The sequence below is a fragment of the Desmodus rotundus genome, chromosome 2 (genome assembly GCF_022682495.2).
Source record: "Desmodus rotundus isolate HL8 chromosome 2, HLdesRot8A.1, whole genome shotgun sequence".
Classification (NCBI taxonomy): domain Eukaryota; kingdom Metazoa; phylum Chordata; class Mammalia; order Chiroptera; family Phyllostomidae; genus Desmodus; species Desmodus rotundus.
Genome location: NC_071388.1, coordinates 207199285 through 207214461, shown reverse-complemented (window position 1 = coordinate 207214461; position 15177 = coordinate 207199285). Strand labels below are relative to the sequence as shown.

Below are 15177 nucleotides of genomic sequence, written 5' to 3'. Positions count from 1 at the left end.
AAGTAGTGCCTTTTGCTGTGTGTTGTAACTTGTCTCTGATTCGAAAGCAGCAGCTTTGCTACAGCTGAGCGGGGTTTGGCCTGAGCTGGAGAGGGTGGGGGGGGGGGGTGAGCGGGGGTGGGGCTGGAGCCCTTGCAGAGCGTGGCTTCCCAGTTCCCTTTGGCAGCTGGGTGAGGTTTATCTTGTGCAACATTCTCTGCACTTTGTAGATAGTTTAGCTCGCCCCAGCTGCGCCCTGACCCCTGTTCCCCGTGACTGCCGTGACTCACCATCCGCACGGCTGAGTCTGTGGGGAGAAGACTCGAGCGCTTGGCAGCCAGGCCTTGCTCTTGTTCACTCTTGACCCACGACCCACGCAGAGTTCCCACAGGACGAAGTCAAGATGCATTTCGGCAATTGTCACAAAAGGGTAGCTTGCTGCTGTGGACATGGGGTTGGCTGCTGAGATTTCCCTTCAAGGAAGAACTTGCTAGAAAGCCGAAGGGGGGTCCCTGGCAGTCTCTGGCCCAATTCAGCACCTGTAAGATCTGTCTAGGGCTGGAGGCGAGGCTGATTCTTGGGGGCCGCTCTGGACAGGGCCTGGGCCTAGTGGGGGGTTGGAGTGTGACCATTTCTGCCCCCCTCAGGGCTGGCTGGTGTGTTCTCGGCCTCGCCCCACCCCGCCCAGCCCTCCCTCTCCAGCTCTGCTCTAGGTTTTCTCCTCCCACACCTGCTCCTTCCCTGCCCCTCCCACCACATTGTCCACTGCAGGCGCCTTGTGGGAAGCACAGGGAAGTGTTTCTGCAGGTCCTGGAAGAGGAAAGAAGCTACATGCGGCTGCTGCAGCGATGAAGACATCAGCCAGAGCAGGAAGTCACTCTGCTCTCCAGGCCTCCCGGCAAAGAGGGGTGGGCGGTGTTGCAGGGATCTGGGGCCACCTGCTGGACGCTGGAGTCATTTCAGGCACATCTGGTAGGAGCTGGGAGCCCAGAGGGACAGACTGCTGGTAGGTTCCTTATTGTCAAGTTGGAGGCCACAGGGGAGAGGGGGGGGAGAGAGACACCCTGACTTCTCCCTTCCTGCCCCCTCACCAGTCTCTGCTCTTGTCCAAACCCACCTGGAAGCTGGAAGACAATGGGGCTGGGATTCTATTTCCCTTCCTTATGGAGCAGAGGAACGAAAGCCAGGAGGCGAATCTGAAAGAAGACAGGAAGTGGCCAGGACAGCTTCCAAAGCCTTCTTCCCGCTCCTTCGGGGGAAGGTCACGGCGAGGGGGTGGGAGCGGGTGGCTGGAGGGATGGGTCCGTCAGGGATGGAGCCAGAATCTAGGTGGTGGAGACACAGATTTTCACTAAAATTCTTCCAACATTGCTGTGGATCTGCACATTTTCATAATAATAATAAAATATTGTAAAAAAAATACCCTCTTTAAGTAAAAATTTCATCTTTGGGGGGAGAGGAAGGTCAGGTTCTAGCGTAACCGTTTCTGCCTGGAGCCCTTTCCTCCTCCTGCTGGGACCAGCCCTGTGACCCCTGTGTCTGCAGCTTTCGGGGTGCCTCTTCCATCCCGGGTCGGGGCTGAGGGGCAGAGGCTGCAGCTCCTGGCCAGGCTTCAGTCCGCGCCACGCCACCTGTGGTCCACCCAGGGCTTCACAACACTTCTGTTAGCTACTCACACTTAAACATCTGAACGATTCTCACAAAAGTCCAAATGTCCAACTTCACTTTGAAACTGGAAGGTCGGGCAGCCCCGGGCTTGCCTTCCTCCCCGGCGACAGCAGAACGGAGCTGAGCGGCCACATGGCTCGCTCCCCGGTCACCATGACCACCGCCGGCCCATCTGCTCACTCAGGCTTCCTGCCTCATCCCCGGAAACAGAGGCTCGGAGGACCCGGGTTCACCGGGTCACCCCTGTTTAGAACGACCACTCTGCACCTTCCCCTGATGGCTCCGTCCCTTAAGCTGCTTCATCCACGAAGCCCTTCTGTGACTTGCCGTATTCACGGGTCACCTCTGGTTACTTACAACTTTAAAATGCACTCTTTCAAAGCCAAGGCCGATTTTATACATTTCCTGAGCAGCAATCCCTGTAAAACCAAGAGTTGGGTGCACCCAGCGGGTTTTCCTGACGCTACACAGCGCGCACTTGTGCCTGAAACCACGGGCTCGCATCTCCCACAGACGGCTTGTGCCCCCTTCCGGGCACCTCTGCCTGGGGCAGGGCTCCAGAAAGCCCGCCGGCCTCCTCGGCGAGGTCCCCCCAGCCCCGCAGGGCCTTTCCCACGTCACACGTGCTTGAGTCCAGGCTGCTTTCACGTGACCCTGAAGCTCGGGGTCCACAGCATGGCCCCCAACATCTCCTCCCCCAGAGACCATTCCTGCCCTTCCCCAGTCCCGTGGCTTCGGTGCCTCTTGGGCACCCACCCCCCAGTTTGCTGCAGTTCACCCGATTCACCCAGGAGAACCCTGGCCCGTTCCGACTGTGAGCCCTCCGTCGGGAACGCAGTGTGTGGTGTGAGGCGGGGTCACCCTGGAGAGACAGACGGGGCCTAGGGACAGTCCGCCCTGCCGCACTGGGGGTCTGTCCATGCGGTCGACCGAGGCTTAGTGAGCCCTTCTCAGGTAACTGGACACCCTGCCAGGGCCGCCAGGTAGGTCCCACGTAGCCGGAGGCGGGGTGACCGCAGCAAGGGCCCCACCACTCCGGCCCATGCGGGGTCCAACTCGATGGTCACACAAACACTGTGTGGGGGGTCGCTCTGGCCCCTTGACAGATGAGGAAGGGACAAGTGACATTCATACAGGTAAGGGACATGCCTGTGCTCTACAGCTGGTAAGTGACAGAGCCGGTGCCCGAATCCTGGTCCAGGTGACACCCGTGTCCGCCCTTCCGCTGCCCCACTGGCCCCAGGCAGTCGATGCCGAGCCACGTCTTGTGTTTCTGGTGAGTTAGTCCAAGTCCCTTCCGCCTTCACTCACAGGTTAGGCGGTTTGGTTGTCTTGGGTTTCCCCCTGGCTGCCCCTCTTGGTGCCCCCAGAACTGGGCCCCGGGCCGTGAAAAGGCTGTGCAAGTCCCCACGCCTGGTGTGGCTGCGTGTGCCTCCTGCTTCCCTGGCGGGGGGTGGGGTGGCTGAGTCACACAAGCTGCCTGCGCCCTCGAGAGCGATGCCGTCCTCTCTGTCCCGGCCAGCGCCACGGAACACTCCAGCAGGAGGACGGGAGGTTGGGGCGCTGTCACCAGGCCCTCGTCTTCTGTGACTTAGTCCTGCCCGCTGAGTCTTGGAGCCAGAGCGTCCAGTGCATGGTGTGGTCTCCATACCCGGGGGGGTGCATGGGAGAAGCTGGGTGGGTGCTGCTGGGTGGCAGCCCAGGCTGTCCTGGCTGGCGCGTCCACCGGCAGTGCCCGGGAGTCTCTGTGAGTGCCCAGCACAGAGAGCACTGTCACCCCCTCCCTGCGGCCACCATGAGGTGTGTCTTATAGAGGAAACGGACAGAGGGGCCAGCGCAGTGCCACACCGAAGGGAATGGTGGGGAAAACGGCCCCTGTTCGTCAGCTCTTGTCCGGGACGTGTGCCCTGGCACCTCTTCCCACCTGGTCCTCCCAGAGACAGCGTAGGGCGGGAAGGATCCTGAGGCCAGGTGACTGAGGCCAGGCGAGGTTACAGGTCTTGCCAGAACTTGAGGGGTTTCCGGGATGCACCCAAAGCTGTGGTCACCGGCTGAGTCTCGCTGCCCCACCCTCGTTCCTGGAAGCCCTCCCCGCCCTGCCCCTGCCTGGACAGAGGGGGGCTCCCCTGTCCTGTCCTGAGTGTCAGAACCCACTTTCTCACGGAGGAAGCAGTGGCCACGCCGTCCAGGGGCCCTGGAACGTCGGAGGGCAGCGCTGCCACCGGCACGCTGTCGGAGGAAGAGCCCGCTCTGGCCGGCCTCGTGACCCCCGAAGACAGTTTCTGTGGGAAAGTGCGACTCGGGCCCCAAACGACTGACTTGGAAAGGCAGTCCTGGCGCTCAGCCCGAGCATAAATCAGGGACTGCCTGTCGCCGTAAAAACTGTTTGTTTGGAACACGGGCCTCCTGGACTTTCCTCCCTCTGGTTCCGTCTCTTACTCACTTTCCTCTCTTCCCGGTGCCGTGCAAGGGCTTCCTGTTCTCCCGAGCTGGCAGGAACCACAGGGTCCCTGGGGCGGAGCGTCCGTTTCTGGAAATACCCCAGAGACATGTTTCATCGCTGTGGAAAGTGTCATTCTGTTTTCCTAAGTGACGGGATGTGTTTATGCAGGGACTCCGACGGGGCTCCCGCCTGGCTCGATGGCGCGGCCGGCTGTGCTGGGAGCCCAGCAGCTGAGCACCGCCTGCACCCCCACTGCTGGCCACAGGACCCGCAGGCAGGGGTCTGGGCGGGCCTGTGGCCACGTGATGCACACGTGCCCAGCTCTGCATGCCGGACCCGGGGCTCTGCCCGGTGGACGCCTTAGGTGGAGCCTAAGGCCGGGGAGGCCTGGCGGGCCGGGGCAGGCCCTCCCAGCCCACAGTGAGTCATGCCTATTTTTAGCAGCCCTCTCGCCCAGGTGGGCCAGGTTTCGGCTAACTACTCTCCCGCGGCTCCCTTTCCCCTGTGGAGCGGCTGGGCGGCCGGGGACTCGAGTTTCCAGGCGGTGCTTCTGCACACGTGACTCTCAGCAAGGCTGGCGACAGAGGGAGGAGAATTAGCCATTTTGGGAGCCAGTGACATTATGACAGGGACAGTGCTCGAGTGGCTCTTGAGCTCTGCACACCGTGGGCGGGAGCAGGGCTGGCAAGCCCCCAGGGACTTATCCCCCCGATTCTCCACCTGCGACAGAGACATGACTAAGTGATCGGGATGCTCCTCTCGCCGGGCTGGGCCTCAGCCGGCTGTGATAGATTAGCCATGCCTGTCTCTGGGCCTGGGGGCGCTGGTAGGGAACCCCTGGCGGCAGAGGTGGGGAGAATCGTATGTCATTTAGTCATTGTGTGAATTCCCTTCCATCTGTCGCTGTATTAACAGCAGTTGTCCGTATGTCCACAGAGCCTGGGACGGGCGTTGGAGTGCTGGCCTTGTACTGGGAGGGGTCCCGGAAAAGCCCTAGGGCAGTGGGGCAGTGAGACGGGGTGTGGATAGCATGGGTTCCCTTGGGGCATCTGGGGACCCTGAGGGGTGTGTCCAGAGCTGCCCCCTCCAGGTGCGAGGACGCAGGGTGTTCATTCCGCCTCTGCAGCCTGTCATTGACTGAGGACCGGTCCCCAGGCATGAGAGCCTCTGGCACTTTCTTCCTGCCCTTGCATGGGGGGCGTTCATTGTCTGGAGTCCAGAGAGATCCCCCAGGCTTAGAGCTGCAGGGAAGGAGGGTGCCCTCGAGTGGGTGGGCTCAGGGCGGCTGCTCCAGGGGAGAACAGCAGGTCTGGGTCCGAGTGGCCTGGGCTGCCACCCTTGCCTCGCTGGGTCGGAGCGCCGGGTTAGCCACCAGCATCTCTGCGGCTCTCATGCCTCCCCGGTACCTCCAGGGCTCGCCGCGAGGATGCAGCAGGTGATGTCCACGAAACCGCTTTGCTCGATTCCAAGACCTCCAGGGGAGTCTGTGTGAAGGTCATCTGTGGCTGCCTGCTCTCTCGTGGTCCTGCTCTCCATGTAACTCCGGGGACCGCTAATTAGAACCCCGCTCTCCCCTGGAGGAACTAATTCCTGCTGGCGACGCCACAGGCAGCCTCTCCCAGGAGGCACGCGGCAGCTTCGTGGTAGATTCTGGAATTCTCACGCTTTCCCCCCAGATTGCCCTCATGTACCCACCTCCAGTGGCTTTGGTCTCCCAGCCCCTCTCTGAGTTCAGTGACGGTCCAGGGCCCTGGCCCAGGTGGACTCTGTGAAGTCTCACCACTCCTCGTCCTGTGGGGGCGGGGGGAGGGATGAGGACCCCAGCGTCACAAGCAGGGCCCCGTGTGAGAAGTTTGGGGGGCTGGGTTCTTCAAATCCCACCGATGAGTGTCCCTCCTGAAGGACGGACACTCTGATTGCCCCTCTCTGCAGCTCGGCCCCTTTTCTTCCGCTTCCTGGGGTCTGATGTCAGAGAACCCCCTCCCCGCAGGGCCGCCTTGGGCACCAGCCCCTCCCAGACCTTCCAGGTCTTCCAGTGATGGGACTGTCCCTCCTCTCCCCAGGGCCCCATAGTGCTTGGGTTCTCCTCTCCGAGCCCTTGCCCGAGTGCCCCAGGCCCACGGTCAGAGGTGTTGACGGCACCCTGGCGTGGCTTCCTGTGGGGCCAGAGTGCCCGGGTGGGGGCGGAGAGCGCACGATGCCCCAGTCACCTCTGTGGCCGCAGCACAGAGCAGCCTGCCTGGCACACAGTAGGTGCTCACTAAGTAGGGGCTGAACGGACCCCCTGTGCTCACAGCCCTCTCTGGGTAGGGCTGGTTTTCCGTCAACACCAGGAGGAGGAAGTTGGAAAAGGCTCAGCGGTGGGGCCCCGGGGAGTGAAACTGCCAAGCGACACAGTCCCCGCCCCCCCACTGCCCGGGCCACTCAGGGGACGATGGAAGCGCCCCACTCAGAGGACATGGGCCCCAGCTGCAGTGGGCGGGGCTCCGTGCTGACCACGAGGGGGACCCGCGGCTTCAGCTCCCCAGGCAGATGCCTGCTGGGAGCTCCGGTATCAGCCAGCCCTGGGGCTCCCGACCCCTCTCTCCAAGGCCCCCAGCATGAGGTCCCTGAAGAGCCCCTTCCAGACTCTGGACGTCGGCCTCCTTGCCCTCCCCAGAGCTGAGGAAGGAGGGCTTGCTGGCCCATCGCCCTGCCCCGTGACGGTGCCAGGCCCTGTGACCCCCGTGGGACTGCTCAGTGGTCAGGCCCGTGCCCCATCCCAGCTGCAACCCCTGCCCACAGGAACGTCCCTCGCAGAGCCATCCTGACCGACGGTGTGGTGTCTACCAGCTTCAGCGCGTTTCGGTCTGGGGGTCCGAGACACACTCCACCCCTCGGCAACCAGGACTCGGACGGTCCTGGCCCTGTCCCTGCATCAGGGCCGTCCTCCCGGGTCTGGTCTGGGATGTCCAACCCCCCCGGCCCTGTCCTTGCCCTGGCTGGTTCCTCCCACCTGGCAGCCTCCTGCCTCAGGATAATGGCAGGATTTCAAGAGACCCCGAGACCTGGCTCCCTTTCCCAACCCCGCCTTCCGGAACTTTCCATGACATGACAGCTGTCAGTCCCCCCCCCCCACCCCTGGGCTCCTGGGGTCCTCACAGTGGTCTGTGGCAGAGCGTGTCCCCCCGTCTCCCCCGGGCACTGCAGAGCGGCATCTGAGGGCTGCACGGGATGCCACACGACCTCGTGCGGTGTGAGCAGAGCCCGCTTGACCGTCCTCAGAAAGGAGGCCGGTGGCCGAGTGTGGCCTGGCTCCGCTGCCCTAACGGGAACATTCCAGCCGACTCCGACACACGCACTCTGCTGAGTCCTGCTCCCCGTGCGGCGCTTCAGCGTGGCCTGGGCCCAACAGGAAATGCTTGGGGCTCCTGAAATGCTTTTCAAAATCTCTGATAAAAGCGCTGACCTCGAGCCCTGGCTGGTGTGGCTCAGTGGATTGAGCACCGGCCTTTGAACTGAAAGGTTGCTGGTTTGATTCCCAGTCAGGGCACGTGCCTGGGTTGTGCGCCAGGTCCCCAGTGTGGGGCACACGAGAGGCGACCGATCGATGCATCTCTTGCACACTGATGTTTCTCTCCCTCTTTCTCTCTCCCTTCCCCTCTCTCTAAAAATAGGTAAATAAAAATTAACAAACAAAAAGTGCTGACCTCGAGGATCTTGATGTGGATGTTGGGGAACCGTGAGGTGCCGAGGATTCCGGGGAAGCTGCTGGTTCAGAGTCTTTCCCCGGGACCGAGTGTTAGGCCGCGGTGTGTCCCTCAGCTGAGGTCTGAGCAGGAGAATGGAACCAACAGGCGAATGCTCTCAAGGGGGGCAGACATGGAGGGGGGTGGCACTTTGAGGGGCTGCCTGGCAGGTCAAGGCCTGGACCCCGCCCTGCCCTCTCCTGCCCCGGGCTCCAAGGGTCCCACCGGCCAGACTGGCCCTCACCCGGCCACCTCGGGAGGGAGATACCAAGGCGCAGGTCATGTGATCCTCGTTGTTCTAAAGTGCAGATAAACCTCCCCGTCCCGAAACTCCAACAGCGGGTTTCACTTCCCTTCCCCTCTGGGTGTCCCGTTCCAGCCTGGCAGGTCTGCTCACACCAGGGACAAGGGCACATGGCTGTGGGACCTTCTGGACACAGAGGCCCTGCCTGGCTGCCCCTTTCCCTCCTGCCTTGTCCGGGCCTGGGCCTCCCTGTCGCTATCTCACCTGCAGCCTGGCAGGTGCTCCCCCAGCGGCCTCAGTCCCCCAACGCTGTGGGGCCCCCTGGCTAGTGAGGGGGTACGATCACTGTGCCCCAAACCTGGGTCCTCACATGTAAGTCTATTGTCACAGGGAGACCGGACATTTCTGGTGGCTGACGAGGCCATCGTCTGGGCCCTGAGCGCCTGGTACCTGTAACTGTCCCCCATTTTCTCAAGCTTCCCCTCCCAAGGGCAGGCCTGAGACGGCCCCTCACCAGCCCAGAGAGGCCCCTGTCTTGGGGTTCTTTCCTGGAGGGCGATGAGCCCCTCATCTGGCCAAGTCCCTCGTCCAGCTGTTCCTGGAGGAGAGGACACCCCAAAGGTCCCAGCCGTGTGGCTCCTGAGCCCCGAGGTGCTGGCCGTGCGCCTGGCCAGCAGCAGCAGCAGCAGGGAGCCGTCCTTCCTGTGGTCAGAGGTTTGTCCTGTCCCGGTGGCCTGGGGGCTCGAGGGCCTTGAAACCCCTCACTCAGCTTGGTCACCTGCCCAGGTGACAGCCAGGGGACAGTGAGGCTCAGGTGCACTGGGAAAGCTGGACGGCAGGTGACTCTCAGGGGAGGGAGAGTTGCTCAGCAGAAGCTGGGGTGCAGGGGAGGTCAGGGACACCCTGCTCACCAGCGGGAGCTCCTCAAGGTCATGGGGGGACCTTCCCGTTTTGCTCACCTCCATGTTCCAGGGCCGAGCCCCCAGCGCCAAGGCAAGTGCAGACTGAAAGGAAACGTGTGCCCGAGGGAAAATCCTTCGAAATCCCCCCGGGGTGAGCCGGAATCAGGCCCTGCCTCCTGCCGGTCCTTGGTCAGACCTCTTTCTCAACCTGTGCGCCTCAGTCTGCCTGTCGGGAAGATGGGGTGACAAGAGGCGATGGCGCAAAGGCTGTTGGAGGGAGTCTGTGGAGGGACCACGGAAAAGCAGCCCCCAGGCCTGGGGGGTGGCACGTGGTCAGTCACCTGGAAGCTGGAACCGGGGTGTCTCAGAAGAGGCACCTCCTCCCTGGGACCACCACGCGGGCCAGCAGCCAGGGAGGAAGAGCAGGGACCGAGGGACCTGGAGGAGGGGGTCTGGGCCAGGAGAAGGAGGCCCGTGTGCTCTGCCTCCCCCGTGATGTGAAAAGCCGTACAAGGGACCCGTCATCCGCACCTGAGCAAACTCCATGTCCCTCGTGGGACTGAAGTGTCACCTGAAGTCCTTCAGCTTTGCCAGAGTTAGTAACACACGCTCTCGGGATTTCTCCCCCCCTTAGTTGGAAAAGTGGAGCGTCGTTTCCGGCTTTTCTCACCCCTCTGCTCTAGACAGTCGAGTTCTGTCCTGGTGCAGAGAGGGCCTGTGCACTCGGCACCGCAAGGTGAAGGCGGCTTTCCACAGGGCTGAGCCCTCCCCGCTGCCCGAGGCCGCGCGTCTGCACAGATACCCGGTTTTCACCCTCGCCATTCCGCATCATTACCGAAAGTTAGGCTGCGAGGCCGGCTGCCCGATCGCTTCTCCCCTCCCTGGCTGAGGAACGGCTGCACTGGGAAAGCCTGACAGAGGCCAAAAAGGGAGCTACCGGGAGTTCCGCGCATCACAGGCCCTCCGCTGCAGAGAGTGAGGTCGTGAGCGCCCTGCACTCTGGCTCAGCGGGCTGCGCTCACTCTGAGTGCACAGGTGGGATTTTAATGTAAATAAATGTTTTTTGTGTGCTATCAATCAGGAGAAACATCTGAATATCTATCATGCTGATTTGATGAGTTACGCTTCCGCGGTTTCAAAACCCCTATTTCAGTGTAGTAATTTGTCAAGCCAAGGTCTCCCTCCATGCATCCCTTCCTTCCACAAACAGCCGAGGACCTACTGAGTGCCGGGCCCTGTGCGGGCCACCGAGGAAGCCCCGCCCCCAGGGAGCTGTACTCTGGGGGAAGGCGACGCTGCCGAATAGGAAACCCGCTGCACCGCACGGCACCGTAACTTCTGGGAGGGGTGGGCCAGCAGCTGGGACACGGGGTCTTCCCTTGGGGGTTTGTTCCCACTCCCTAAGGTCACCCTTCCTGTCGGTCGCTCCCAGGCTGGACTGAGCACTGGGGTCCTGCCACAGCCCCTTCCCTAGGTTGTGGGACCCCCTCCAACGGGAGGCTTTGGCTCTGGTTCCCCCGCTGACTGGGATGGAGCCTAAGGTTCTTCCTTCCGCTTCTCCTGCCCTGGGTGTTGCCCAGCATCCCGGTCGGCAGGCCGGCCCCGTCCTCCTGCCCCGGCCTGGGGCCTGCACCTGCAGTCTCGTCTTGGACTCGGCTTCTCGAAAGGACTGAGATTATCTCGACAGGACCCACAGAGCCTGCTGGGATAAAAGAGGAATATTTGAACAGCGTCATGGGGTGAGGAAATAAAAACCAGCCTTGGCTGGCAGACAGCTGCCCCTATCCAGTTCCAAAGGTCACTCACCAAGGTTGCCCAATGCGGCTTCCCTGTTGTATCTTATTTTTTGGCTGACATCCTTACGTCCCCTCCCCATCTTGCTTCTCCTCCCCCTTTTGTCCTCCCTCCCCTCCCCTGCTAAGCCTGTCTCCCTGGGGTTCCTTCACGTTTCGGTTCTGCCCAGGTATTTTCTCTGCAGGACCGCCAGCCCCTCCACGCAGGCTCCGAATACCTCTCTTCTTTTCAGCTGCCTTCCCAACGTTGTAACAGCAAAGCCCAAAGGGACATCTGTGGAAATTGCAGCTGGAGAACCAGGACTGGGTGTTGCTTAACATGTGACAAAAATGCGGTGTTTCCTTCTACAAAGAACACGGTCCCCTCAGTGGTCAGTCCACCAGCAGGTCAGAGGGCCTGGTGAGGGCAGGGGCTGGGTGGCCCCCCAGGACTCTGCCCAGCTGTAGGTGACCCCCTGCTTCCCAGCCTCTGCCTATGTGAGCCTCCCCAACTTTGCCATGGGGTGGAGGGTCCGGGGCCATGCGGGAGGGGCTGGGCCACAGTCAGCAAGAGAACTGGCACACAGGGAGCTGGCTGGGGGCCTGGAGGGTGCAGCAGCCCAGGGGACTCAGGACAAAGCCCACCCAGTTCCCACCTAGCCACTCCCGCCTGGCCCTGGACTGAGGACCACCCCTCCCGGGCAGCCACGTGGGTTTCCTCAGTTTCTGGTGCTGGTGTGAGTGGTCTCTGCTTCTGCCGCCCACTCGGGAAAGGCAGCAGAAGCAAGGAGCATTCAGGGTGGGGTGTGACCTGTGTGCCGACTGCACTCCCTCCCGGAAAGGCTGAGGCTCCGGGCTTCGCCGACTGGGGCCTCGGGCTCTGCCCTCCAGCTGAGGCACTCACATGGGCAGGCAGTGTCTCTGCTGATGACGGACAACGGTGGGGGGCCACGGCTCATCCCCGGCCAGCGAGGGGTCCTCTAGGGATGATGCTGCCCGGTGCTCTCCCATGGGTGGGCGGGGGCGTCGTCAGGGCACGTGACTGTCTTGGGCCTCCCTGTCCCTGCCTCTGTCCTTCCCCATCTCCTTCCACAGGAGCCGACCTGCATGGCCATCTGACAGCTCCCCTGCCTGCTCCTGGCCCCTCTCCCTTGTACTTACCACGGTGTGATGTCCAGTGAATCCCTTGCCTGTTTGTCTTCATTTTTACTTTGCAGAGAACCAAGGACTGGGGTCAGGGACTGGACCGTTCACAGCCTGGCTGGCAGGGACACCGCATCCTGAGTGACACAAGGTGGTGGCCCAGGTGCCAACGATTTTACCGGTAGTGACTCGGGAGGGTGTCCCAGGGAAGGACGCCCTGCCTGGTGATGATTTAGTCTGTTGGGAACAGGGACAACTGTGCCGGAGAGGACACAGAAGCGGCGTTGTATCCAACACTGCATTTGGTTCCCGAATGGGTCACTGGGCGGGTCTGTGCGGCAGTGGAGTGGCCCCCGCCAGGTCCGGGGAGTGTGCAGTGAGGGCCACCACAGCCCGAAGACTGAGCGCAGCCTCGGAAACGCCCTCCCGCACGGCCGAGACCTGAGTCTGATACAGGTCGTGTTCTGGCCGGCGGTTGGGTTGGCGCAATCAGCACTTCCCCTGGAGAGTGTGGGGATGTGGGGGCGGTGGTCCATTTCACCTCTCTGTTTAGGAGCCGCCCGCCCAGAAGCTGGGTGTGCCCAGGCCAGTGCATTCTGCCTGGGGGTGGTAAGTCTGGGATGGGGCCCGAGCAGGAGGGGGTGCGAGGACCGCACATATCCCCCGCAGCTGGAGCGGGGCTCCCCCTCTGGGCCTCTTCCGCCATCGAGGGGGGTCTGATAGGACCTGCGGGGCAGAGGGACAGGCTCCAGCTTTGCAGACGGGGGAGCTGGAACCTGGAGGCTCTGCTGCCGACGAGCCCAGCCATCTCACCCCTTCTCACTCCTGCTTTGCTCACGACCCGAGGGACACAGCGAAACGAACACACGACACAGGAACAAAACGGTGAAACCAGACAAAACACAACTCCCACCTCGGCCGCGATCCACTAGCATCTTCAGTGAACCAGAAAGGAGATCTGCGCCCGTGAAGCTCAGACGCGGCACTGTGGCTGCAGAGCGGTCGCAGCGAGCACAGGCCTGAGATTGAAACGAGGGGAAACGTTCGGTGCCGGTGTTGGCAGGAGGAGAAATCTGGAAAACCGTATGGAAGACAGAGACACGGAGACCCTCAGAGAGGAGCCGCAGAGGATCAGTCTCGGAGCGCCGACGTCAGACTCGGTGCAGAGCGTCAACTCACATTAATGCCCTGTCATGCTCTGCTGGTCTAAGGGAAGCATCTCACATGCACACACGCACGTACACACAAGCACACACACATGCACACGCGCACACACACACATCAGTGGGGGATAAGGAACCCGAGTCCCAGAGTCTCGGTCTGCGGGTCTGGGAGTCAGCACAGCGGGCAAGGGAGTCGTCAGCGTCTTGAAAGGAAGGATCTCCGGGGCCAGGTGGGCGGCGGGGCAGGCGAAGTCTTCTGTCCAGCAGGGCAGAGCCCCCAGTGACCGAAGCCGAGGGAGACCAGCGTGGCCTGGAGCAGCGCTCTGGGGTGGGGAGCTCGGCCGTCTCAGCAGGGGTCTGGAGCCTGCCTCAGTTACACCTTGAGAGTGATGTCCTCCACCCTTCGGGGGCTCTTGGTAAATGTCTCGGCACCCCTGGTGCCCAGTGGGGAATCTCCCCAGGAGCCTGTCTGGGGGGGTCCCGCCCGCAGGCACGGCTGTTCAGTCACGCGTGCAGATGCTCGCGTGTGTCTCCTTGCCAGACGTGTGCAGTGTGACTGGGTGGTTAGTTTCCCTCTGGAACCAACATGTCGTGGCCAGCTGGCCGCCATCTTGGCTGCCACTCTGTCTCTGTTTTCTGTCCTCTGTGCCACCTCGTCGGACCAAGGCCCCCGTACTGGCCCCCTCCGCAAACACCCAGGAGAGAGCCCTCCCCCGTGGGGTCGTCCGGCGGCTGGAGGGAGAAACGTCTCCGCCCACCGTCCCCTCCTACGGCACCCGAGGGTGCGCTGCACTTTCAGACGCAGTTTTGGGATCGCTCCCTCAGCGTGCGAACGTCACAGGATGCAACGTCACCAGTGTTTTTAAGGAAGAAAATAAGAGCAAGGATTCCTCACTCGGGTGGTGGAGGGAAGGGGCGGGCGGAGGGGGACAGCACCTGTCCGTCCCTCATGACGTAGGGTTCAAGAGTCACCCCCGGGGCCAACGGCTGCCGTCGGGCCCTCGAGCTGTTCACTCGGGTCTCTCCGTTCTGGGGTGTGTCCTTGTGTCACTTCCTCCATAACGTCCCATCCCCCTTCGTGGCTTCTGGGACTGATCTCTGACGGACGTGTGTTCCTCCTTCCTGTAAATTTCTCTTATTTGTGTTCTGCTTCCTTGGACAGCGTTTCAGGTCTGTTTTCTGTCACCTTGTTTTCCCTGTTCTCGTCCTCATCTGCGCAGCTGTCAAGTGGTCATTACTATTCTATTGAAAAATTTGAAAAGCAGCGTGCGTGTTTGAAGAGGACGTCATCCCACCTCGTTCTCGGAGGTCCCCAGGGTGGTCGCCCTGGGGGTGCACGCTGCTGTCTTTATCGTGAGCTTTAACTGGAGGCCCTTTTCCCGACGTTGGCCGATCTTCCCTGGTCTCCGCCTGTTTTGTCAGGCGCGGATTTGAGTTCAGCGCCACAGGAGTGGATGGGAGCTTCCTGTGCTGGGGTCACTGCGGGCCCCTTGACGGGGTGACCTGGAGGCTAGCACCTGGTTTGTTAGGGTCCCCCTGCCAGTGTCCACCTCGACCTTCCCACCTCCGGAAACAGCTCATGTCCACCTGGGCCAGGGACCCACGCGATCCCTTCGAAGGGCCTCTCCCTCTGACAGCTGGGGCTGTGTGACAAGTCCCCACACACTGGGGGCTTAAAACCATTGGAGTTAATCTTCTTGCAGTTCTGGAGGCCCAGCGCCTGAAACAAGGGTGCCAGCAGAGCCGTGCTTTTTCTGGAAGCTCAGGAAAGGCTCACGCCTCGGCTGCCCCCGCGCCGGGTGGCTCCCCTGCCCGTTGGCCTGTGGGCACATCCCGGCAGTCTGTCTCCATTTCCTTCCCCCCCCCCCCCCAGGTCTTCCCTCTCCAGTCTCTCGTTCGGGCAGGTTTCACGGCGTGTCGGGTCCACCCCAGCAACTCAGGAGCTTCTCGTCTCAAAATCCTTACCTTCATCACAGGTGCAAAGGCCTTTTTCCTGATAAGGCCACATTCTGAGGCTTCAGGGGTTAAGACGTGGGCATATTGTTTTGGGGGCACCATTCAACCCACTACACTCCCCAAACTGCGGACCCACCCCCTTTGCCAGCACAAGTCCCTGCAGAATGAGCTCTCTGACA

The 15177-nt window shown here is 61.9% G+C and overlaps 1 long non-coding RNA gene across 3 annotated transcripts; it reads right to left on the bottom strand.

Moving 5' to 3' along the window:
• Window positions 1-4995: 4995 nt before the first annotated feature.
• LOC123480161 (uncharacterized) lies at window positions 4996-9822 on the bottom strand. 3 transcript variants are annotated; one of them, XR_008426228.1, is made up of 5 exons: window positions 8577-9822; window positions 8087-8207; window positions 7780-7901; window positions 5786-5881; window positions 4996-5574 (listed from the first exon to the last, which is right to left on the bottom strand). It is a non-coding gene; the product is annotated as an uncharacterized lncRNA (long non-coding RNA). The 3 variants fall into 3 exon arrangements; XR_008426230.1 differs by having other exon boundaries at window positions 7780-8207; window positions 8577-8840; window positions 9022-9822; XR_008426229.1 differs by having other exon boundaries at window positions 7780-8207.
• Window positions 9823-15177: the final 5355 nt, after the last annotated feature.